The sequence below is a fragment of the Dromiciops gliroides genome, chromosome 4 (assembly GCF_019393635.1).
Source record: "Dromiciops gliroides isolate mDroGli1 chromosome 4, mDroGli1.pri, whole genome shotgun sequence".
NCBI lineage: Eukaryota > Metazoa > Chordata > Mammalia > Microbiotheria > Microbiotheriidae > Dromiciops > Dromiciops gliroides.
The window spans coordinates 428,875,594-428,900,154 of NC_057864.1; the positions used below are offsets into that span (position 1 = coordinate 428,875,594).

At 36.7% G+C, this 24,561-nt stretch overlaps 1 pseudogene; it reads right to left on the reverse strand.

Annotated features, from left to right (window-relative positions):
* Positions 1-13,409: 13,409 nt before the first annotated feature.
* LOC122755198 lies at positions 13,410-15,987 on the reverse strand (annotated as a pseudogene).
* Positions 15,988-24,561: the final 8,574 nt, after the last annotated feature.

Sequence of the window (24,561 nt, forward strand, 5' to 3'; positions counted from 1 at the left end):
CTCTCATTCTGAAAGACAGGGTGGGTCCCCAGGGGGTGGTTAATTTACTTTAGTAAATACTTATGTCTAAAAGCTAATTAACTCAGTCTGGTTAATTGATAATCAATGGGAAGGACACTAGTATTAGAAAACCAATGCCAAACTCCTGAAAACTGGAGTTAGTTTCTAATATTACCGATTGAGTTTTCTACCAGTGTTTCCCATTGATTATCAGTTAGCCAGACCAAATTAATTAGCTTTAAGAAACAGGTATCTAAATAAGGTGGTAGATTAAAAACAGTTGGTACAAAATTCTGCCCAAAATACAAGTACTCTCTCACAAGTACATACAGATGTAGAGGTAAGTAGGATCAAGCTTGGAGTGCATATGTGACCAAGGGATGGGTAACACACAACTCCTATCTGGATGGAATTCCTTTTCTTCCTTTATGACATCATAATATTTGCAGCATCCATTAGTTGTATAGATTAATGCTAGTCTGTGAGTGTCAGGACCTTCCCCTTTGTACAGTAGTGCAGTTCCCCATCCTACTTGCATCTAGTTTGAACTCACTCCTAATGCAGATCCTACTGTCCGTCACTGTTTGTTCTGGGACACTGCTCTATTGAAGTCTTAGGGGTTTGACTGGATCTCTGGCATTAGTCTGGTCTGCTAATTGGAATGTCAGATTCTGAACTGGCTGGTTGTTTCATGTGTGATTGATTCTCTTTAACCAACAATAAGACATCATGTGGTGGCTCTGCTTTCCTCAAACTGAAATCTAGTTTGATTCGGTGAATTGTCACTGGTCATATTTTAACTTCAGTGCTTCATCTGTGTGCAACCAGCTGCCTCTGGTAGAGAATCATATTACATTAACTGAGCTGAAGGCTGAGACATTCTCTTCTGTATTACTTTGTATATGACTTGCATGTACAAAGTCAATTCATGCAAATGGCTGTGTAGTACAGAGAATAGAGAAGAGACCTCATAGCCAGGAAGAGCTGGTTTCAAGTCTTCCCTCTTAACATACATTGGCTGTGACCCTGGGTAGCTCACTTAACTTCTCTAATCGACTTTTTAAGACTATAAGTTGCAAAAAAGCTGCCAACCTATATTGGTAGGAGGAGTTTCTTTGTTAGTGAGTTCTTATGCCAGTGAAATCACAAATCTAGCTCCTATCCCAGTCTCTACAGTATAGTAAGCTACTTGAAGGTGGACACCGTATTTTTTTTTATTTCATATTCTCAGTAGCTAATTGGTGCTTTGTATATAGCAAGCAATTAATAAGTTCATGTTGAATTGAATTATTGGACTAAATCAATGTCCTACCAATTGTGTGTCATTATCTGAGTGATATACATTCTTCAATCACTTTGTTTTTCCTATAGAGATTGCCAATCCAATACCTTTCCAGTGACTATGGATGGAACTCATTGAGTAAGTCTTTTGGCATACCAGTGCCCTATGCAACCCAAACTGTTATCCACAAATACTTTAAAAAAATAGCTGTTCTGTACTAAAAAGCTATGGATAGAGTATGCTTATTGCTATTTACATTTTTTTTACTCTGAAAGCATAGAAAAACTGTCTGCAAAAGTCTGGTTATTTCTTTCTCATACTTTAAGAACAGCCTTGATGATAAGCCTGTTCATATTGCAACAAATTACAAACAGCAATTATGAAAAAGAGGAATTATTATTAAAGAAATAAATGGGTGAAAAAGGAGGTTGGATAGCTCAAGAATTAGGTATAAACAATGAACAAAAATGTTCCATTTACATCCTTACTAGGGACTGAATTAAGTACTAGAGATTTAAAGCAACAACAATATAATACAAACAAGTTCCTGCCGTCAAGTAACATAATTTCCTCGGGCTAGTAATGTGGGCATAGAAAAAGCTATGGATATAGTGTATCTTCAGCAATTTATGTCTTATGGCTCTGAAGGTGTAGAAAACTGTTTGCAAAAGTCTGAACAAGTAAAAAAAAAGTCTGCACAAGTAATTGCCATAGCAAAGCTCCTTTGGATATATTCCTTTCACAGTTGAGGGGGGAAATGGGTTGAGACAGTGTAAGACAAAGCTAAGCCAGAACATCCAGGGAACATTTTAGAAGAAACTGGAGGGAGGGCAACAAACAGATGTGAAATGCAATAGATCTGCTGCATTTCTGTGATTAACTAGCCTCATCGACAAAAGTGTCATCATCACATTTGAATTGTACAACCTCATTCAATGAAGTATTACATGAAGAAGAATCAATAAGACATAAGCAACAATTTAGGAGAAGCAGGTGGAACCTGACCAGATATATAAATAAGAAACCTGTATTGGTAATAATACATTTCTAATTGCACTCATACATATTTCAAGGCAAATTATATAGAAAACGAGGCTAAAATAATGTACAATGCAAAATATTGCACATTGAATTTTTTCTAAAATCTCCTAAAAGTTATGAAGCAGTATAGCATAGTGGATAGACAGCTTATTCAGCTGAATTGAATGTGCTTCAAACTAGTAATTGAATATTGTAAGGTAAAAAAGATTTTTTCTCAACATTTCCAATTTGATTTCAAAAGGAATGAAGTATCAAGCTTAATAGGAATCAATGTAACTTTATTAAATCTCAAAATATGCTTTGATGGAGGTAAAAACTTGGAAATTAATGAATAAAAACTAAGTCATATTTTGTGAGAATTTGATTTTTGAGGAAGTTGTCAAAAGAAAAAACTACCTTTAAAGAAAACAGGGTTTGAAGATGCCAATCATGATATATGATTTCTTCTACTTACATGCAGCTTCCTGTTTTCATTACCTTTTCATTACCTTTTAGGAAATTCTTAAGTTGGTGAGAGAAGAGTAAGGACAGGAAGTACTATTCCCATTTTATAAATGAAGAAACTGAGGCTAAAAGAGGTTAAATGTTGGCTTCAGGACATACAGCTAATAAGTCACATTGCCTGGTCTAATTCCTCTGATAGTTTGACTATACCATACTGCTAATGTCAAACACAGTTATCAGCAATTAAAATAATATAGAAAAAATAAAATTCTATATTTAGTTTGGGGAACTTCTCCATTCTACTTTTAGAACATACATTTAGTTTTTAAAATAGCTGACCATGAAGGGCCTCTTGACGTATGCTGTTTATATTGACCTAAACATCATCCTTCACTTTAAATCAAGTGTAATACAGTGAAAACACTTCATAGGCATAGAATGACCCAAGCAGACAGTAGGAGCATGTTGAATGTGCCAAGTCTCATTCCATTCAAATGAGTCTTCCTTTCCAACTGGAGCCCCTCAGTGGAAAAAATGACTTTCCCTTAGGAAGGCTTCATTGTACACATGCAGAAATGTGGATTCCAAGACAAAATAGCATTTTGAAAACCCAGGGAAAGGAGAATTTAAAAAATGTAATATACTAGAAAAATACTATATTTTAAGAGTTTCAGTCTATATTCAATAATAGTGTGAGAGTAAATTATATATATAATTTTAATATCAAATGAAAAGGGAAGAAGTATTTTTCTGTCTTGGTTAAATAGTGATCAATGATCATCTGGTTATTACTGGCTACAGTAAGAACTGTGAAGTAAATAGTGAGTCAATACTCAAACCTCTGCTCTCATCTGCCTTTCACCCTTATCTGTCTTCTTTCATGCCCCTTTTTTTCAATATATAACAATAACAATAATAGTACTATTAATAATAAAGTCCCATGTAAACCACTGGAATGGCTAAGAACTCAGTCTCCCTAGGGATTTCCTCCCAAGTCTACACTGCTCTCTCATATCTAGTTTCTGGTTTCTGTTCATCTTCAGCTCTTTCTGGGTCTCTCATTTTGCCAAATCTGTCAGCTCCCTTTTTATGGGCTCAAATCCTAGGGTGGGGCTCAGATCTCTAATAGCCCTGACTCAGTCACACATCTCCAGTACTATAACTCAATCAGTCATTCTGAGTCAAAGTGCCAATAGATCAACAAGTTCTCAGGCCAAAGGTACTCTGCTATACACATCATCAAAGTGATGTCATCAGTCATTTCACTGAGATATTAATAGGGATGTCTACACTCTCCATAGGTAGAGGTTTCCAACACAGAACAACACATTAGCATTTAACCTCATCAGATTATCCTAGGGTACTGAATCCCACCCTACTAATTAGAGTCATCAGTCATCTAAATGGGGATATTCACACATGTATGTAGAGGGAGACAATATGCTCCATAAATGATAGTAAGAACAATTCACTTTACATAGTACTTTCACACTTGTGAAGAAACTATGGGACTGAACTAAAGCTCTGGTATATGCCTGGTCCTTCATTCCAGGAAGCAAAGATACCTAGAGATCTAAAACTGAAATTCAAAAGGAAGCCCTAAATATCAATATCACCCATTTTATGAAAAAATGAGGAAATGAAGAAGATAGTTAACATGAAATGTACACTGACATCTTTAATGGAATTTTTTTTCCTTATTACATCTAGGTCTGACTCTTTAGGAACTGCCCTAAGAAGGGAGACATGTTAAGAGATAAAGGTTTCAATTACCTTTTTTTTTTCTTCTAATTCCTGTAAAACTCTGCAGGAGGGGCAGCTAGGTGGCGCAGTGGATAGAGCACTGGACCTGGAGTCTGGAGGACCTGAGTTCAAATCCGGCCTCAGACACTTAACACTTACTGGCTGTGTGACCCTGGGCAAGTCGCTTAACCCCAATTGCCTCACACACACACACACACACACAAAACGAACAAAAAAAAAACCTCTTCAGGAGCCACTGGGTATGACTTCCTAATTTTTATTAAATGGAAGTTAAAACCTCAAAGAATAACATCATGGCAGTGTACCCAGAGGGTTAAAAAAATCTAAGATTAAAAGGTATAGGGGGGCTTGGAGGGTTTGCAATCTGTTGAACACTTGATCCAACAAAGTTAAATCAAGTCTATTCTTTATGCTACTGAAAAAATCAATCTTCATGCTCAAACTCCTTAGTCTGGCATTCAAAGCCCTTAAAAATCTGGCACCACACCTTCTTTTCCATCCATGAACTCTATACTCCAGCAAAACTGTATCAATGCTCTGCCATATATAGCCTTTTCTTTCTGCTTCTGTGACATGGTGGACACTATTTTGTGTGGCAGGAATCTTCTCTTTAAAGCTATATGTTAAAATCCAAAACAACGTTTAACATCCAGTTCAAATGCTACCCCTTCCATGATGTTTTACCTGATTCCTCCACTTAAAAATAGTTTTCCTTTTTCAAATAATGGAATCTTAGAACTAGAGTTGAGAAGGCCCTCAGAGTCCATCTTGTTCAACCTCATTATTTTATAGAGGCTGAAGCTACTCAAATAGTAAGAGTCAGATTCTAGATGTAAATGCAAAGCCAATGTTTTTTTTTTTAATTGAACTTTTACTTGGCACAAAATTTGTTCTTGTTTTTCTCTTATTCAAGGTTGATTTTTAAAAATTGTTACTCATGGGGCAGCTAGGTGGTGCAGTGGACAGAGCACCGACCCTGGAGTCAGGAGTACCTGGGTTCAAATCCGGCCTCAGACACTTAACACTTACTAGCTGTGTGACCCTGGGCAAGTCACTTAAACCCAATTGCCTCACTAAAAAAAAAAAAATGTTACTCATGTCTTAAATAGAGGCAGATAAGTTGGCACAATGTGATGGACAGGGAGTCAAGGAAACCTTAGTTCACATCCAGCCTCAGATACTTACTAATTGTATAACCCTGGTAAGTCGCAACTTCTGTCAGTCTCACTTTTCTCAAATGTAAAATGGGGCTAATAATAGAACCCAGTTCCCAGGTCTGTTATGAATTAAAGAAGATAATGTTTATAAAGGTTAGCATGGTTTTTGACATAGAGTTGGTAATTAATACTTCTTTCCTTCCTCCCTTTCTTCCTTTTTCCCTTTCTCCCTCCCTTCTTCCCTTCCTTCTTATATCTTTAAGTATTTCTGCCCATTCTCTTTCTCTGTGGTTCTCTTAACATGTGCCAAATCTGTCAGTTCCTTTGTTCTAGGACCAATTCCAGAGATGCACCCCAGATTAATGTCTCACACATGGTATTTGCATAGTATCTGGTAAATTTGAATTTGAAAATATGAAAAAAGTTTGAGAAATAGTATGAATAAAATATTCCACATCTATTGTTACCTATGTCATTGTATGTATTTGTTCTCATAGAAAATTTTGATCACTGCTTTCTTGCCCTTTCCTTCTGATAAATAGATTTTCATCATACATTGAAGATTCTCATGTCCTGAATTTCTTAGTAATTCATAGACTTCTTTTGGTAGACCTAGTTGGAGGCCAAACGTTTTTCTTGCTGATGATTTTATCTTTATTTTGAATGCAATAGAATAAAGTTATCTTATTTTATTTTTTGTTTTATTTTGTTTTGTTTGCCCACGGTCACACAGCTAGTAAGTGTCAAGTGTCTGAGGCAGGATTTGAACTCAGGTACTCCTGAATCCAGGGCTGGTGCTTTATCCACTGCGCCACCTAGCCACCCCCAATAAAGTTATTTTTAAACCCCAATTGATAAAAAACATTTCTGTACAAGAGAAAAGAAAAAAATTAAACAGTTTAGTAATTGATATTCTATAATTATGGTGCTAATGGACTTTAATATGAATTATAAAGATATTTTAAATGATAAAATTTGTACTATTTTAAAAAATTCTTCAGGTCTTACTTTACTATACAATTAAGGGGAATATAATAGGGAAGTTCTTCCCAAACAAATTTATGAGCATACTTCTCCTATAGAATTTAGACATATGAATTGAAATAATAAAGACTGGATACTGAATAAATTTCAAGGATAGAGTGTCATTGCAGGTCATTGTCTGGTATTCTGACTAGAACAGATTGTTGTTAGAGGAGCTATCTTCATGACCTATAAAAGTAAATGGACAGACCTACTCAAACCCTTAGCCTTCTTAATTTGTTTTTCCTTTTGATAGTACCAATTAGTGTGCAACAGAGTAAACGTTTATACTAGACATGTATAGAGTCTCCTCTCCTCGTGAACAATTACTTTTTTGTCTAAAGGCAGAAGAATAATGCAATTAGAAAACATGCATTCATTTCTGTTTTTCTGAGCCCATGTCAGGGATTAGAAATCTCATAATGGACTTCCTTAACCCATGAGGTATACAGAGCTAGAGTAAAAAAATATTTTTGGAAAGTGAAACAGGAGCTATATTTGAATATTTCCTCAGGAGTGAACTCAAGGTGAGGACAGTGAACCCCAAAGAAAAAATAATCTCTTTGGGTTCACCACCAGGATTATAACCTGGTTTATGGAGGCTCAACAATTTGCCAGGGGTAAGAATGGGAGATAGGGATGGGATGGGGAAAAGGAGGGAATCCTGGACTTTGGGTTATATATTACTAGATATATCAGTACTATATAATAAAATCTGAAAATTGGGAGAAAGTACAACTCTTCCTCAAAGTATGAATTTTACATACAACACCACTGAAAAGGGATCAAAATAAAACTCCACTTGAAAATGTCTAGTTATGGGGATCCTACTGACATATAAGTCAGTCAATAAACATCTATTAAGTGTCTATTATATGCTAAGCACTATACATTGGGGATAGAAAGAAAGAAAAAAAGATAGGTTCTACTTTCAAGGAATTCACGGACTAAAGGCAAAGACAATATGCAAACAACTAGGTACAAACAAACTATATACTAGACAAATTGGAGATAAGCAATGTGTTTCCTTATCCTAAGTTGAAATTTGTATAACTTTTACAAAGGTAACTGTCATATGTGAAAAAAAAATTATCCATACTGACCCAATTCTGGGACCACTAAATTTGATTTCCTGAGTTCCGAAGCGCTAGTAATGTTTTATGACCCAATGTAATCTAAACTATAGTTTGTACCTTTCAGACTACATCAGGCCTATATCTTTAGAAGAGAGTACATACTGAATGCAGATGGAAGGATACTATTTTCATTTTTTTGTTTCTTCTTTCTTGTGTTTATTTCCTTTTGTTCTGATTCTTCTCTCACCATATAAGTAATGTAGAAATACATGTAACATGATTTTAATCTATAACCTATATCATATTGCTTGCTGGCTTTGGGAGGGGGAAGGAATGGAGGAAATGAGAAGAATTTGGAACTCAAAATCTTACAAAAATAAATGTTGAAAACTATCTTTACATGTAATTGGAAAAAATAAAATAAAATGAAATGAAATTTAAAAAGAAGAGAGTACATAGTTTCAGAAGTAACTTTTGAAATCAATTCAGCAGTACAAATCTGTCCTCAAAACCAGAGGTTAGATTGAGGTAGTTCTCACCAGGATAGATCTAAAAGTAATCTATAAAGTAATCCTAAAGACCATAAAATTTAAAGCTGCAAGGGATCCTATGATCCAGTTCTTTACATAGCCTTAGGAACCATGATTAGAAGTGAGCACTTAAAATTTTTATCTATAAGTTGGATTTGGGGTAGCTAGGAGGTGCAGTGGATAAAGCACTGACCCTGAAGTTGAGAGGATGTGAGTTTAACTCTCACCTCAGACATTTACTACCTGTACGACCCTGGGCAAGTCACTTAATCACAACTGCCTTAAACATTTGGGGCCATCTCTAGTTATCCTGATATATATCTTGCCACTGGACCCAGATGGCTCTGGAAGAGAGAGTGAGGCTGGTAACTTTGGACCCTGACTCACTTAAATCCAATTTACTGCAAATCATGATATCACCCTGATTTTATGGTCCCCTATGAGAATTAAGGACAAACAATAACAACAACAAGTTGGATTTAAAAGTCAGAATAATAATTTCTACAATATGAAGGCAAAAATAAATCCAACTTCCAATGTCAACCAACTGTCATTGATAGTTGGGTCTCACCAATCTTGAGAATTAAGGAACTCAAACAGTAGAATAAATACAAAAGAACCAAACGATTATGTAAAATCCATTGCTAGAGCGCTGACATATTACATCAACCAAAAATAGGCTGGAAAGAGAAATTTGGGGGTTTTCTTTTTCTTTCTTCTTTTTTTAAAGCTCCTTTCTCCATTTTTCTTGCTTTTTATAACAGCCATCTAATATCTTAAAGCAAAATGTGTCCTTAACCTAACTTCTTTCCGATGCTCTTGATAAAAGCTCCTTGGCTAATATCCCACAGAATTTTTCCTACTTTCCCTTAGGCATGTTTACACAGTGGTTTTGTTAATAAATAGTGTATTCACCAGCCTACAACAGTAGCCAATTCAAAAATCCAAGATTCTTGATGCTTGAATGTTAGAAGTGTAAAATTCATGCTGCAAAACCCTAAGGTGATTGATAAAAGAAGATATTTGGCAAGCATTTAATTTCTAAATTATGATCTGATCTTTAGAAAATCAAGTACACATCATTTTTATCCTTTGAGACTATTTGTTTGCATGCAAAATTATGCTTTATTGTTAAGTGATATTTATAGCCATGTAATGAGACCAAGTATGGAGATGCTTTATATCCTACAGAGCTGTAGAGCCAAAGAAACCCTTATGGTCTGCTAATTAATATGTGTTGCTGTTGCTTTTTTTAAAAGCATTTATTTTGGTTTGGTTTTTTTTTTCCTTTCTTTTTTTCCCCTGCAATAAACCCAAACTCTGTGCACCAGTACCTTGAGAAAGAAAGAGAGAGAGAGAACAAACACCATCCTACACAAACTTCCCCAAGCAGCAAAACCTAAAATAAATAAAAATAATTAATCCTTTTGGGCCCTGGATCAGATTTTCCAGATGCAATCTCCATTGAAGGCAATGGGCATGTTGAGACTACCAAAACAGTGCCAGGGAGCTAAATTCCTCCTCTATGTTTTTTCTTTAATTATCTAATTTATTTTGACTTTCCTTCTTGCTTTAAAACAAAACAAAAGCTACTTTTAAAAAATGTGCTAATCTGCTTCTCGGTTAAGGACATGCCCATATGAGCTTCATCCTATGGAGCAGAAAGAGGTTGTTCTCAATAAACAGTAGAAATATTCCTTAAAATGACAACTATCTTTCTCATTTTAAAATGCTCTTTTGTTGAATACATCGAATTTATTATCTTGTTATACTTTGAATCAACTGGGGTTCAATTAAATGTTCTCTGTAATTTTTTATCCATTGGGAGTGTGTTTATACTAAAATTATTTATAATTATTTTTAAATTATTAAAAGAAACACAAGAGCTAGGAATCTGGAGACACTAGTAAACTTAGTGGAGCTGCCTCATCTGCTTTTTGGTTCTGGTTCACAATTTGCCTCAAAGCTATCTTTTCCAGCTCATCTAGTGACTAAGTTTATTGAGAGGGAGGTTCTTAAGCTATACTGATGCAATGAAAGGAATGAGGACTATTGCCTCTGGTGTAAGAACTTGCAGATCCCTTTTCAGGGCTGCTCATCCAAGAAGCTGTAGCACACACAGATGCCATATCCTGGTAAAACCATCTCAGTAGATAAGCTTAAATATGTTGAGGGTAACTGACAGGCCTCAAACCTCTTGGTGAGTTGGGGTGGGGGTGTCTACCCCAAGTATAAGAAGACTTGCCTGGATGTAATGGGAAGATGAGAACCATTTGTTCTAAAGGCCACAAAGGTGAACAAAATGGGCACTGTGGAGCCTGGTTAGATATGAAAGAGAGCAAAGCCATCCACCGCATCCCAGGTCAGTGGCAGTCATCCTGATCTTTGTCTTGCCACTGGACTTCAGTGACTCTGGAAGAATCTAAAGCTGATGACTTGGTGCAACTCTGCATCACTTCAATCCAATTCACAACCAAGTCAGGACATCACCCTGTGATATCATTGGTCCTCTTCAAGAAAACAAAGGATGCACAACGATTTTTTCACTTAAAAATGGAATCCCCTGACAGAAGCTTGGAACCAAAGTGAAGTCCTCTAGTTACTGCAAGGCCCACATGTGAGACCACAGCTGTGGGGCTCCTAAGCCCATTCTACTTGAAACAGTATCCCACTGACTTGCGTTCCAACTTTTTTTCCAAGTTTGTGTTACCCAAATAAAACAAATGGGAAATGGAAAACAAACTTTTAAACCTTTTTACCTGAGAACAGAGCACCACGTACATTTGCAATAATTGTAGGGGCACAGATTGGAGCTGGAAGGGATTTCAGAAGGTCATCTAGCTCAATCATTTCATTTTACAGATAACAAAATTGAGGGTCAGAAAACTTAATTGACTTGTACAAGGTTTCACATGTAATAGATGACAGGAGTCAGGAAAGAAAAAAGAGTGAATGCCAAATTACTCATCTGCACGAATAGTGTCAGAATATGTTCGACCTGACCTGTGGATTCAGACTAGGGTGGGCCTGGGGAGTACAGTGTACTAGGGGAAGGAATGGCCTTGGATAATAGAAAGAGACCCAGATTATCTATTCTAAAGGGAACCATCTGGAAATTTTGGCTCATACCATTGATTTAGTTTGCTGAGATAAACTCAAAATAGCAATGGAAGTAGCAATATAATTTAATCAGCTAGAATTTCCAGAGTAGCTACAGAACAATCATAAAACCTTGGCAGTTCTATGGTTTAATAGTATTCTAGGGCTGGGCTGGAAGTCTCAGAACATTTTCAAAGTGGACTGCCACAGTCAGTGGAGAGGCATAATGGTTAGTATGTATGCCTTTGGGCTTTGGCTTCATTTAAAGTACCACATCATTGATAATGTCTTCAAGCTCAACCAAATCACACTTTCAATTACAACACTGGTTTGGAAATTAATATTAAATAATTTAAAGGAATGTCAAGTTCTTAGGCTTTATATGAGAAAATGAAATATGAGGTTTGGGAACAATAGTGATAATGTTCTAAAGCAGCCATTTATTTCTGCTTTGAGTAAATCTGCAAATTGTAAAAAATAAAATAAAATAATAAGGCTTTTAGTGAGAAGGGAAAATGTTTTTTATATAAAAGTTGTAAAAACACCATTAAATATTCTGAAAATGGCATCAAAGTCAACTAAAATTACCACTAAAATTGATATTTCTTATTAGTGTAGTGGAAAAATTATCAAAAATTTTTAAAAAATCAGTAGAAAGGAACCTCCAAAACAATGTAGTACAATTTGCCCACATGTAAATAAAAGCTCTGGGCATTAAGTCAAGAAAGAGCAAGATTTGAATTATGGCTTCCATAGTCACTAACTATATGACCATTATAAAAATATTTAATTTCTCTGAACTTCAATTTCATCTTCTGTTATATGAGGAAAATATTACTTGTTTTAGAGTTGCCTAAGTATTTGAGGTAAGACTTGAACCCAGGTCTTTCTGACTTTGAGGCCAGATCTCTGTCCATTGTGTCACACTGCCTTTCATATTATATATTAGTGTACAAATTATTTGCTACAGGATAAAATGATTCAATCTGTTGATACAAAATCAACTTTATAAGTTTTGAATAATTAAAAAACATTTGTTGTACAATATCAAGTCAAATCAATAAGCATTCATTAAGCACTTACTATATGCCAGGCATTGTACAAAAAACAAAGAAGAGAAGAGAAAGGAAAGGAAAGGAAAGGAAAGGAAAGGAAAGGAAAGGAAAGGAAAGGAAAGGAAAGGAAAGGAAAGGAAAGGAAAGGAAAGGAAAGGAAAGGAAAGGAAAGGAAAGGAAAGGAAAGGAAAGGAAAGGAAAGGAAAGGAAAGGAAAGGAAAGGAAAGGAAAGGAAAGGAAAGGAAAGGAAAGGAAAGGAAAGGAAAGGAAAGGAAAGGAAAGGAAAGGAAAGGAAAGGAAAGGAAAGGAAAGGAAAGACTGACTGTGCCCGTAAGGAGTTTACATTCTGACAAGAGGAAGGAAATTCATAAAGAGAAGCCAAAAAGTAGCGTTAGGAGGCAGGTAGGTGGCACAATGGATAAAGCACTGGCCCTGGATTCAGGAGGACCGGACTTCAAATCCAGCCTCAGAAACTTGACACTTAACTAGCTGTGTGACCCTGGGCAAGTCACTTAACCCTCATTGCCCCCCCCCCCCAAAAATAGGGCTAGGGTTGGAGTGTGAAGGTTTCTTGGGTCTGAGAATAGTGATGAAAATCAGAGAATGAAGCATAGCTGGTCTAGGCCATTTCTCAAAATGGACATTCTGGGGGGAAAACTTACCAATGGGGAGAAGTAGGCCACAGAGGAGAAGGAGGAAGGCAACTGAAGTGTAAAGAAAAGTACAGAGACTGAAGCATGGCTAGTCTGAGCTCTTCCTCAAGATATCCTCAATTTTCTTGTTTTTCAGTCATTTCAGTAATTTTCTTTCTTTCTTTTTCTTTGCTTTTCTTTTTTTTTCTTTTTTTCTTTTTTCTTTCTTTCTTTTTTTTTTTTTTACAATCTGGGGGTTTATTCCATGAGCAAATGTCCAACTTAGGGCTATGTCCAAGTCAGGCTTTATTTGCCCTTTTGGGCCTTGCTCTTTCTCATGTAGAACTCCAGCTCTTTGCCCTCAAGCATGTAGCCATCTGCTCCGCCACACTGGCCTGGCCTTGAGGCAATACAGACAAGGAGCTCACCCTGCTGAAACTGCTCCTCCAGAAGCAAGCTGATCTTGGCATTCTTCTTCCATTCCTCATATTTCTTCTAGAGCTTCTTCTACCACTTATTTAAAATTTCTTCCTCCTCAGGAGTCAGCTTTGCTCCCTTCTTCTGGCCCAGGGGCAGGACATACTGGGGCTTATACCACTAGCAGTATAGGGTGCTATCCATGAGTACAATGCCATTCTTTACCAGCGTCTTGTTCCGGACCACCTCGTTGTTGGATGCGTTGTAGACCACATCAGTAATCCTTTTTTTGGGGGGGAGGGGGGTTTGTTTTTAGTTTTCAACATTTGTTTCTATAAGATTTCTAGTTTCACATTTTTCTCCCTCCCTCCCCCTTCTCCAAGACAGCAAGTAAGCAAGTAATCTGATATAGGTTATTTATGTACAATCACATTAAACATATTTCTGCAATAGTCATGCTGTGAAAGAAGAATCAGAGCAAAAAGGAAAAACCTCAAAAAAGAAAAACAACAGCAAAAACCCAATGGTTCAATTTGCATCTGGATTCTACAATTCTTTTTTCTCTGGATTTGGAGAACATTTTCCATCATGAGTCCTTTGGAACTATCTTGGACCATTGTATTGCTGAGAAGAATAAAGTCTATCACAGTTGATCAACACATAATGTTGTTGATATTACAATGTTTTCCTAGTTCTGCTAATCTCACTCTGCATCAGTTCATGTAAGTCCTTCCAGGTTTCTCTGAAATCCACCTGCACATCATTTCTTACAGCACAATAGTATTCCATTACATTTATATATCACAATTTGTTTAGTCATTCCCCAATTGATGGGCAACCCCTCAATTTCCAATTCCTTGCCATCACAAAAAGAGCAGCTATAAATATTTTTGTGCATGTGGGTTCTTTTCTGTTTTTTTATGATCTCTTTGGGAAAAAGACCTAATAGTGGTATTGTTGGGTCAAAGGGTATGTACAGCTTTATAATCCTTTGGACATAATTCCAAATTGCTCTCCAGAATGGTTGGATCAGTTCACAGCTTTATCAATAATGCATTAGTGTTCCAATTTTTCCACAGCTTCTCCAACATTTATTATTTTCTTTTTTCGTCATGTTAGCCAATCTGATGGGTGTCAGGCGGTACCTCAGAGTTGTTTTAATTTGTATTTCTCTAATCAATAGTGATTTAGAGCATTTTTTCATATGGCAATAGATAGCTTTGATTTCATCAGAAAACTGCCTGTTCATATCCTTTGAGCATTTCTCAATTAGGGAATGACTTGGTTTCTTAAAAATTTGATTTAGTTATCAATATATTTTAGAAATGAAGCTTTTATCAGAAATACTGACTATAAAAATTGTTTCCCAGCTTGCTGTCTCCCTTCTAATTTTGGATGCATTGCTTCTGTTTGTACAAAACCTTTTTAATTTAATGTAATCAAAATCATCCATTTAGCATTTCATAATATTCTCTATCTCTTGTATGGTCATAAACTGTTCTCCTTTCCAAAGATCTGAGAGGTAAGTTATTCCTTCCTCTCCTAATTTACCTATGGTATCACCTTTTATGTCTAAATCATGTACCCATTTTGACCTTATTTTAGTATAAGGTGTAAGATGTTGGTCTATGCCTAGTTTCTGCCATACTATCTTCCAGTTTTCCCAGCAGTTTTTGTCAAATACTGAGTTCCTATCCCAGAACCTGGAGTCTTTGGGTTTATCAAACAGTACATTACTAAAGTCATTTGCTATTGTGTCTCATGTGCCTAACCTATTCCATTGATCCTCCACTCTATTTCTTAGCCAGTACCAATAGTTTTGATGGCTGACACTTTATAGTAAAGCTTCAGATTTGGTACAGCTAGCCCACCTTCCTATGCATTTTTTTTCATTAGTTCCGTAGATATTCTTGACTTTTTGTTTTTCCAGATGAATTTTGTTATTATTTTTTCTAGCTCTATAAAATATTTTAGGTAGTCTGATTCAGTATGGCACTGAATAAGTAAATTAATTTAGCTAGAATTGTCATTTTTATTATATTAGCTCGACCTATCCATGAGCAATTGATATTTTTCCAATTATTTAGATCTGATCTGTTTTGTGTGAAAAGTGTTTTGTAATTACGTTCATAGAGTTCCTGGGTTTATCTTGGCAAGTCGACTCCCAAGTATTTTATATTGTCCACCATTACTAATAATCCTTGTTTTGTGGGTGCAGTACTCATAGCCCCAGGAGAAGTTTCCCACGTCCAGCCTTAGCGCCCAGTACTTTTTGTTGCCTCCTCAGACACATACTGTGTGGATGTGGCAGGGCCAATCTTGGTGTTGGCAGGTGGCCCAGTTCATACTTGTGCTTTTTGTGGTAGGGCTTGTGCTTGCTCCCAGTCTTGTGGTGCTTGTGCCAGTTGTCCTGGGAGATTCCTATGGTCAGCATGAGCTGCAAAGAGGAAGCACCCATTTCAGTCATTTTCAACTCTTTGTGACCCAATTTGGAATTTTCTTGGCAAAGATACTGGAGTGGTTTGCCATTTCCTTCTCCAGCTCATTTCATAGATGAGGAACTGAGGCAAACAGAGTGAAGTGATTTGCCCAGGATCACATAGCCAGTAAGTGTCTGAGGCCAGATCTGAGCTCATGAAGATGAGTCTTCTTGGCTCCAGGCCAACCACCATAACCACTATGTCACCTAGAACCTCTATCCTCAATTTACTGAAATAAATTTTGAAAGGCAAACACAAAACAATCCATGCTCTCAAGAATCTTGCATTCTATTGATCTAGTGGGGAGGGCTAGAAAGACTTTTGCTTGGTGGAATTATCCCCTGTATTAACACTGAGTCTGGACTACATCTCCAGAGTGACTGTTTGGACATCCCCTGATGCATAGCCTCACATTGTCCTCTGTCATGGTATGTCCAGCCTGGGTTGAGGCTAGTACTATTTTTTGTGGGGAGTTCACCTAGGTATAAAAAGGTGTCTAGTGCAGGATCCCACTGGTCTTTGGAGAGTGCCACTATATTAGTGAAGCCATCTGAAGTTTTCTGAGAGAGAATGACCTAAACCCCATCCTTAATTGCAAATAAATTACAATAGAAAATGGAAATCAGATGACCATAATGAAACATGGGATTTCCAAAGAAAGTATCTGGGATACCCTACATCATAATAGTCATAACAATATATTTTCCTCTGCTGTAGTACTTTCCCCCAAAAACCCACAAATGTATTAAGGGGCTGTGATTTTGTTGGCTTGGGCAATGAATGCATTTACATCAAAACAGACTTAGTGGATGACAGTGGACATTTCCAAGGAAGCTATCTGAGGTACACTGAGAATAAGTGACTTCTCCAGATTCATAGAGATTCATAGAGAGCATTATCTCCCAGGATTATCATAATATTTTATGGGCGACTAGGTAGTGCAGTGGATAGAGCACTGACCCTGATGTTGGGAGGACCTGAGTTCAAATCTCACCTCAAACACTTACTAGCTATGTGACCATGGGCAAGTCATTTAACTCCAATTTCCTTAAACATCTAGGGCCATCTCCAGTTATCCTGATATATATCTTGCCACTTGACCCAGATGGCTTTGGAAGAGGGTATGAGGTTGGTGACCTTACACTGCCCTCCCTCACTTAAATCCAATTCAGTGAAAGTCATGATATCACCTAATGTCATGGTCCTCTTGGACCAAACAACAACAACAATAATATTTTATAGCCTCTTAAATATAAGTCTGAATTTGGAAACTCAGAAAAAATCCCAGGAGCCTATTTTCCTCTTAGATGTTGTCATTTTTCTTTATTCATCACAGAAAAAGATATAGATTAGTTTCACTATAATAGTCATTCATTTACACTAATGCTCTTCACTTTTTAGCTTTTTAGTACCCAATCTACACTAAGAACTAGCCTGAAATTTTTCATATTAATTTCTTCCATAAGGAATGAAGTAAGCATACCTTGAAGAAAATTCTCAAAAGTGAATTACCCTTTCTTTCCTCCTCATTCTCTTCTTTAGTCTCCTGTACCTCAGTGTCCTCCTGTGCTGCCACTGTTCAAGGGCATGGATTTTCCATGGCTTTCTATTGTCTCTCCCTCTCTGTCCTGCCATTGTTGAATGTAGACAATAGGAAGCTCTAAGACATCCTAGGATCTCTCCAGGGCCCAGCTGAAAACAAGTTTAAGAAGTATAGAAATTTGGGGGCAGCTAGGTGGCGCAGTGGATAAAGCACCTGGATTCAGGAGATCCTGAGTTCAAATCCGGCCTCAGACACTTGACACTTACTCACTTACTGGCTGTGTGACCCTAGGCAAGTCACTTAACTCCCATTGCCCTGCAAAAGAAGAAGAAGAAGAAGAAGAAGAAGAAGAAGAAGAAGAAGAAGAAGAAGAAGAAGAAGAAGAAGAAGAAGAAGAAGAAGAAGAAGAAGAAGAAGAAGAAGAAGAAGAAGAAGAAGAAGTATAGAAAGTTGACCAAGGAATACCAACCTGATCAGAATCCAAATGCAGGGGACAAATCCAAAGAAATAAGTTTTGCATGTGAAGTTTTATGAAATTCTGAGAAATAGGAGTTAAGTGATCAATATGAAAAGCAAGGATTTCCAGAAGGTAGTGGTGGATGTGGTAGCATGGATGATATTTTTTTCTCACATTTTTGGTTCAGGATTGTTTAGTTTTATGAGTAATCAAAATAGAAGTCAGAGTGGTAGAAAAGGAGGCAAGGACATGATGCATCTCCCCAAAGTGTCTTTAAAAGATCTTTATAATGGGAAGACCACCAAACTGCAACTTAGCAAAAATGTTCTTTGTAGTACATACTGTGGTCAATGGGGCAAGATGGGAACTGTTAAGAAATCAAGTGCATGTCTGGGGTGAGGTATACAAATAAAGATAAGACAGTTGGTTTCCAGGGTGGCACAGAAGTTGCATTCTGTGTGATGATTGTAATGGAGAAAAAGTAATTAATGAGAAGAATTGTTATAAAAAATGTGAAGGAAAGGTGATAATAAGAATTGAAGATTCTTGAAGTCCATGTAGATAATGGCATGAAACATGGACAAATGATTACATTTACTCTAGAAGCAGACCAGATTCCAGGAGACATTTTTCTTTTGCTACAAAAGAACATGAGGTGTTCCAGAGTGATTGAAGTGATTTACATATGATGCACAAGACAGAACTTATTGAAGTACTTTTTGGGGGGGGGAGCAATTGGGGTTAAGTGACTTGCCCAGGGTTACACAACTAGTAAGTGTCAAGTGTCTGAGGCTGGATTTGAACTCAGGTACTGCTGACTCCAGGGCCGGTGCTCTATCCACTGTGCCACCTAGCTATCCCCTTATTGAAGTACTGTGTGGATTTCAGTTCATATCTAAGTACCTAGATGACAGTGGTAAGATTGTGGTGAAATATCCACCAGGTAAAGTAATTGAAACAGGCTGTGTCCATATAGCCTGAGGAGAAGAAATGCCACAATATCATAATCCCTTAGAAAAAGGTGATTTTTACATAAAGTGTGATGTGCCGTTTCCTGGAAACGACAGGATTAGCTCAGATAAATATTCTGTTACTTGCAGACCTTTTTCTGGTTAGATTTGAAGTTCCTTAGTGTGACTGGTCACACAGAAGAGGTAGATCTTCAGGAGCCTGATAGCACTTGAAGTTCTGAACGTGGTCAGAGGATGGAAGCTTATAATGACAGCTCCAATGAGGAAAATAGTAATCATGGACCTGGAATACTGTGTGCCCACCAGGAAATATTGCTTTAAAAAAGAGAAAAGTTGCACAAGAGGACATCCTTTTCAGTTTTGCCCAATTTGCTTTTTGCAATCCAGCTGAATTATCTAAACAAGCCAGATGAACTGATGGACATCTATTGATGTATATAGAACCTTAAAATTGGTAATAGTATCTATAGAACATACAATTTAAACTCACCACAAAGTTTTACAACTTCATTTTGATTGGTCTATAGAAGAATAAAGTACTTGAAAGGAAAACAATATTCCCTTTCACATGAGTTCTAAGTTTCAGAACTGGTATCCAAGATTGATTTTTTTTTTATAATTGAGTAGATTTCATGTTTCCTATTTTAAATTCAAATCCTACATTGTAAAGTTTGTGTACAATTTGTCCTTAGGCTTGGTATTTGTATTTTGGTTGCACTTGCATAAACTGCCTCAAATAGAATAAAAAATGTCATAGGCTGTATCTATCATTTAGATGAATAGACACACAATGGGTTTGGAGCTGAGTAGAAACAAAGGAAAACTACATTGGAAGTGGTTGTAAAGGGTTTTTTTTTGGGGGGGTTACTTTTTTACCATCTTGTGTAAGTTTCTAAGATACGTAATTAAACAATTGGTGGATTTAAAAAAAAGAATTACCCTTAAAAAGATAACATACATAGATGACTTTGTTCTTAACACCCCTACAGAGAAGCTCAATTAGTTTGAAAATCTTAATAAATGTTCAATTCTATGTCTCTAAAAAAACTGTTTTCTATTCATGGAGTTTATTTAGTGATTAGTCAGTAATTAATTTCCCTAGATGATGTACATATGCAAACCATTTTATTTACGTGTATACCGTTCAATTAAGCAATACCACCTGCTGAGGATTTAACATTTCATGCATGCCCCAGTAAGCCATAATTAAAAAAAAAAATCCTGATGCTTCTCTAGGTTGTATTTCCTCATATTTGCCTCCTTTCTTTTTATTTCAAATAAGCTTAATTGTCTTTTGTTTTTATATCATAGTAGTTTCTAGAAATGCCCCTTTGTCCCTAATATAAATTGAATATTCTTCTGAAACAAAGAAAAACAATTATCCCACCAGTGATATAGTGGCCACATCTGACAGAAGAGACAACACTCTGAGTTCATAGTCCCCCATTTCTTTGCTATAAGGAGGGACATTTATAAGCACAGGTAGGTAGCACACTGGATAGAGGATAGGGCTTGGTGTCAGGAAGACTTTAGTTCAGATTCAGCCTTAGTCCTTATTAGATCTGTGCCTATAATGATCAAAATATATACTATAATTCCTAGATATTAATTATGTCAACATGTTCTTCATTAGTTTGGAGAAATGAAGGGAATGAGTTCCAATGTGTGGACAGGAACAGTTTCTGCAGCACCATGTGTATACCTATCATCCTTACTGTGTCACACTTTTTTGGTTACCATTGAGAATTTGCATGGTATTCCATAAAATCTCAAAGTTATTTAATTTGAATTTCTTTTACTATTAGTGCTTAGAAACATTTTTGGGGGGTGGGGCAATGGGGGTTAAGTGACTTGCCCAGGGTCACACAGCTAGTAAGTGTTAAGTGTCTGAGGCTGGATTTGAACTCAGGTACTGCTGAATCCAGGGCCAGCGCTTTAACCACTGTGCCATCTAGCTGCCCCACTTAGAAACATTTTAATATTGCCATTTGTAGTTGGGATTTTTTTTAAAAGCTATTCATATTCTTTGACCACTTATTTAGTAAGTAATGGTTCTTGGTCTTATGTACTTGTCTCAATTATCTACATATCTTGGATATCAGATTTTATCAAAGATATATAAGGCAAATAATTTCCCATTATAATAATTATTATTTCCTAGTAGGGGAGTTTGATCCAAAAATTCTGGATACCCTGTGATAATTCTCTCTTCTCCATCTTCCCATGATCTTCTTCGGATCTTCCTGATAGGAAGTCTGGAGTAGTAGGTAAAGCTGTAGCCCATGCATCAGGAAAGAAGGAAAGAGGAATGATTAAAGAAAAGAAAAGAAGGAAGGGAGACAGGAAAAAAGGAAGGAAGGAAGGAAGGAAGGAAGGAAGGAAGGAAGGAAGGAAGGAAGGAAGGAAGGAAGGAAGGAAGGAAGGAAGGAAGGAAGGAAGGAAGGAAGGAAGGAAGGAAGGAAGGAAACTAGCATTTATCTAGCACTTATATACCAGGCGATGTGAGTTACAATTTATTTTACAATTGTTATCTCATTTGATCCTCACAATGACCCTGAGAAGCAAGTGCTATAATGTACCCATTTTACAGATGAAGGAAATGAGGCAAACAGATTTGTGCAGGATCATATAGCTAGTAAGTGTCTGAGGTCAGATTTGAAGTTAGGTCTTCCTGACTCACAAGTGGAGTGCTCTATTCATTGTGCCAGCTTGATGCCTCTGAAGTTCAATTGTCCCCAACTATAAAATGGAAATTTTAATATTTCTATTATCTTTCTCACAAAGTTATAAGAAATAAACAGGATCAAGTATGTGAAATACTCTATTCTAAAGCACTATAAAAAGTAATAGCTATTAAAGGATAGGTACTGGATGTGTGATTTCATTTGTATAGGAAACTCTTAGGTGAGGAGCTTCATGTACCAGCAGGTCAGCACCATGTCTGTAAAATACAATTTTAAAAGCGACCTTGAGCATTGACAAGGTTAAGTGACTTGCCCAGGATCACACAGCCTGTAATGTGTCAGAACTTAGTGAAATTCATCAAAGCAGTAAAAAGGCTTTGAGGCTTTTATCACTTCATTAATCTAAAATAAAAATTTAATTTGGCAGGCCTTGGTAGAGCAAGTAGGAGGTGCCCCCCACCCAGATTGTAACAACTTTAAAGGTTCATTCAGTTCATCATTAGTCTTGTCATCAAATATTGTTAACATCCATACAATGACAGCATTTGAATTTTACATCAGCTATAATGTTATCAGAACCATAAGGATTTGCAGAAGGAGAAAATACAATTAGCAAAGAAAAGGTACTCTAGCTTTTGTGATGTCAATTTTTAACAGTGGAGACGTTGTTGCTTTCTCTTCTTTCTTATTGCTTATTTAATTTTGGTATTAAGCCAAGAGGCACATCTTCCAGCTGAACAAACAAAATTCTCCTTATATTTTTGACATATTGAAGTGAAAATAATGTGAACGTAATTTACAGTTTTAGGTAAAATTTTTAACTAAGATTTCTTTGAAAGCTAGCCAATTCCTCTTAACCTGCTTTATCATTTTTTGAAAGATGTACTGCCATGTTAGTGGGTGTCCCATGCTCTAAGAAGCCATAAATCAGAGGAGCACTAATGAAGTTTTTGAACTGACAGAAGTGAATGAATAGGAATTAAATTATGGGTGGGGTCATTAAGATGACTGCTCTCTATATCATTCTGGGATGTAAAAGAGCCAATGTTTAATCGTTAATATCTTGCATTTCAACCTTTAGTCTCTAATAACATTTCCATTCTACCGTACTGTATCATTCACATGGTTCAGGGCACAGGCTGTTCAAGTCAAAAGTGGATGCTTTGCCAAAAATACATCTGGAAACAATGTAATGGGCTGGAATTTCTATGTGCAAAAGCTTATGGAAGGATCTGTGCTTTTTAGCTAAAAGGCCCACCTCAGGTTTCCTGCTATTTAGTTTACAAAATGACTGTTACTTCAGCACTGGTCACTCATTCCTAACTCTTTGATGTGCTCTTCTGGAACAGTTTCATATTTATAATGCTCTTTTCTGGGGGAAGGATGCTATACAATGGTGTACTCCAGTAGATTGTACTATTGAATCTTGGTGTTCCATTCCACATCCTCAATAGCCAAGAGGCAGCTGAATGGCCAAGTCAGTTTAGAGAAGGCAAGTAGAGAGCAGAATGAGGTTTCTTGGTATGTTCCTTCTGCAGCCAGCTGATTCTTTTCCATCCTTCTCTTCACTGTAATGAGAGAATCCCTTTTCAACTTTGAGGTTTGCAAATCCAAACCTCTTCAGTTGTATCATCAAAAACAGTTCTCAAATAACTCTTTTGGAATGTCCCATTTTCTGTCTTCTACTTAGAATTTATCCTTTTCTAGTATACGTTTTTTTTGGTGTGTATTTTTTTTTGTCCTCTGGCAGGCAGCCTAATAGCTATCTCCACAGCTGATACCAATTTGGCTCCTGGGTTTTACAGCAGAATATGGGCTCAGATTAGCCATCTGGCCACCACCAGAAGCTGGTCATGGCAGATTTATGATACAATCAATTGCTGCCAGTACCATTTCAATCCATTTCAATTCATGTCAATTCAACAAGCATTTATTAAGTGCCTACTATATTTCAAGCATTGTATTAGGCAAAAAAAGAAGGGATAAGAATACTAATACCTCAAGGAACTTAAATTCAACCTGAGGTATGCAACTCTAAATATACAAGCTTTCTCTATGACCTGGGTAATTATTTCATTCTTTGAACCTGTATCATTGGCATCTGGCAGATAGTGTGATGTTTAAAATCTAATGTGTGGTTGCCTTATTCCTGTCCCAAGTGTAGGGAAAACTAGCTAGGGTTTACTTATAAATTAGAATCTTTAGCACCAGTTTTGGGCATTAAGCATTTATTAGTGAAAAAGAGAATACCTGGGTCAGAAAGCCAAGAAAAAGTCTATCTCACCTACTGTCCTCAATTCCTCCACCACCATCCTGTTCCAGCCACAAACTGACAGTGGAAGCTCCCTCTTCATCCCAAGGAGACATGGTCCTTCCACCCTGCTTCAAGCTAATTGGTTAGCATTACCCAAATTCATTGGCTCACTGGACTTGACATTGGTCCCATGTTGAGGTCAGACTCCACAGCTTCTGAAAACAATACCCACTTGAGGGCCAGGCAGGTGTGGTTTCAATTGAATTAACTTTAAGTAAGTTAATCACTGAAGTCAGTCAATCCCAGTCAATTCAATCAATCTGGGGCCTTTGGGCATTAGCAAAGCCCATTATTTTCTCACAGCTTCAGCTGAAGTCAAAAAAGGAGGGGTATCAATCCTTATCTTAAACAAATCAAAAGCCAAAATAGATCTAATCAAAAGAGATAAGGGAGGAAATTACATCTTGTAAAAGGTACTATGGATAATGAAGTAGTATCAATACTAAACATGTATGCACCAAATTCTTAGAGGAGAATTTAAATGAGTTACAAGAGGAAATAGACAGTAAAACTAAATTTTTCCCTTGTGCTCTGATTCTTCTTTCACAATATGACTAAGGCAGAAATATATTTAATGTGGTTGTACATATAT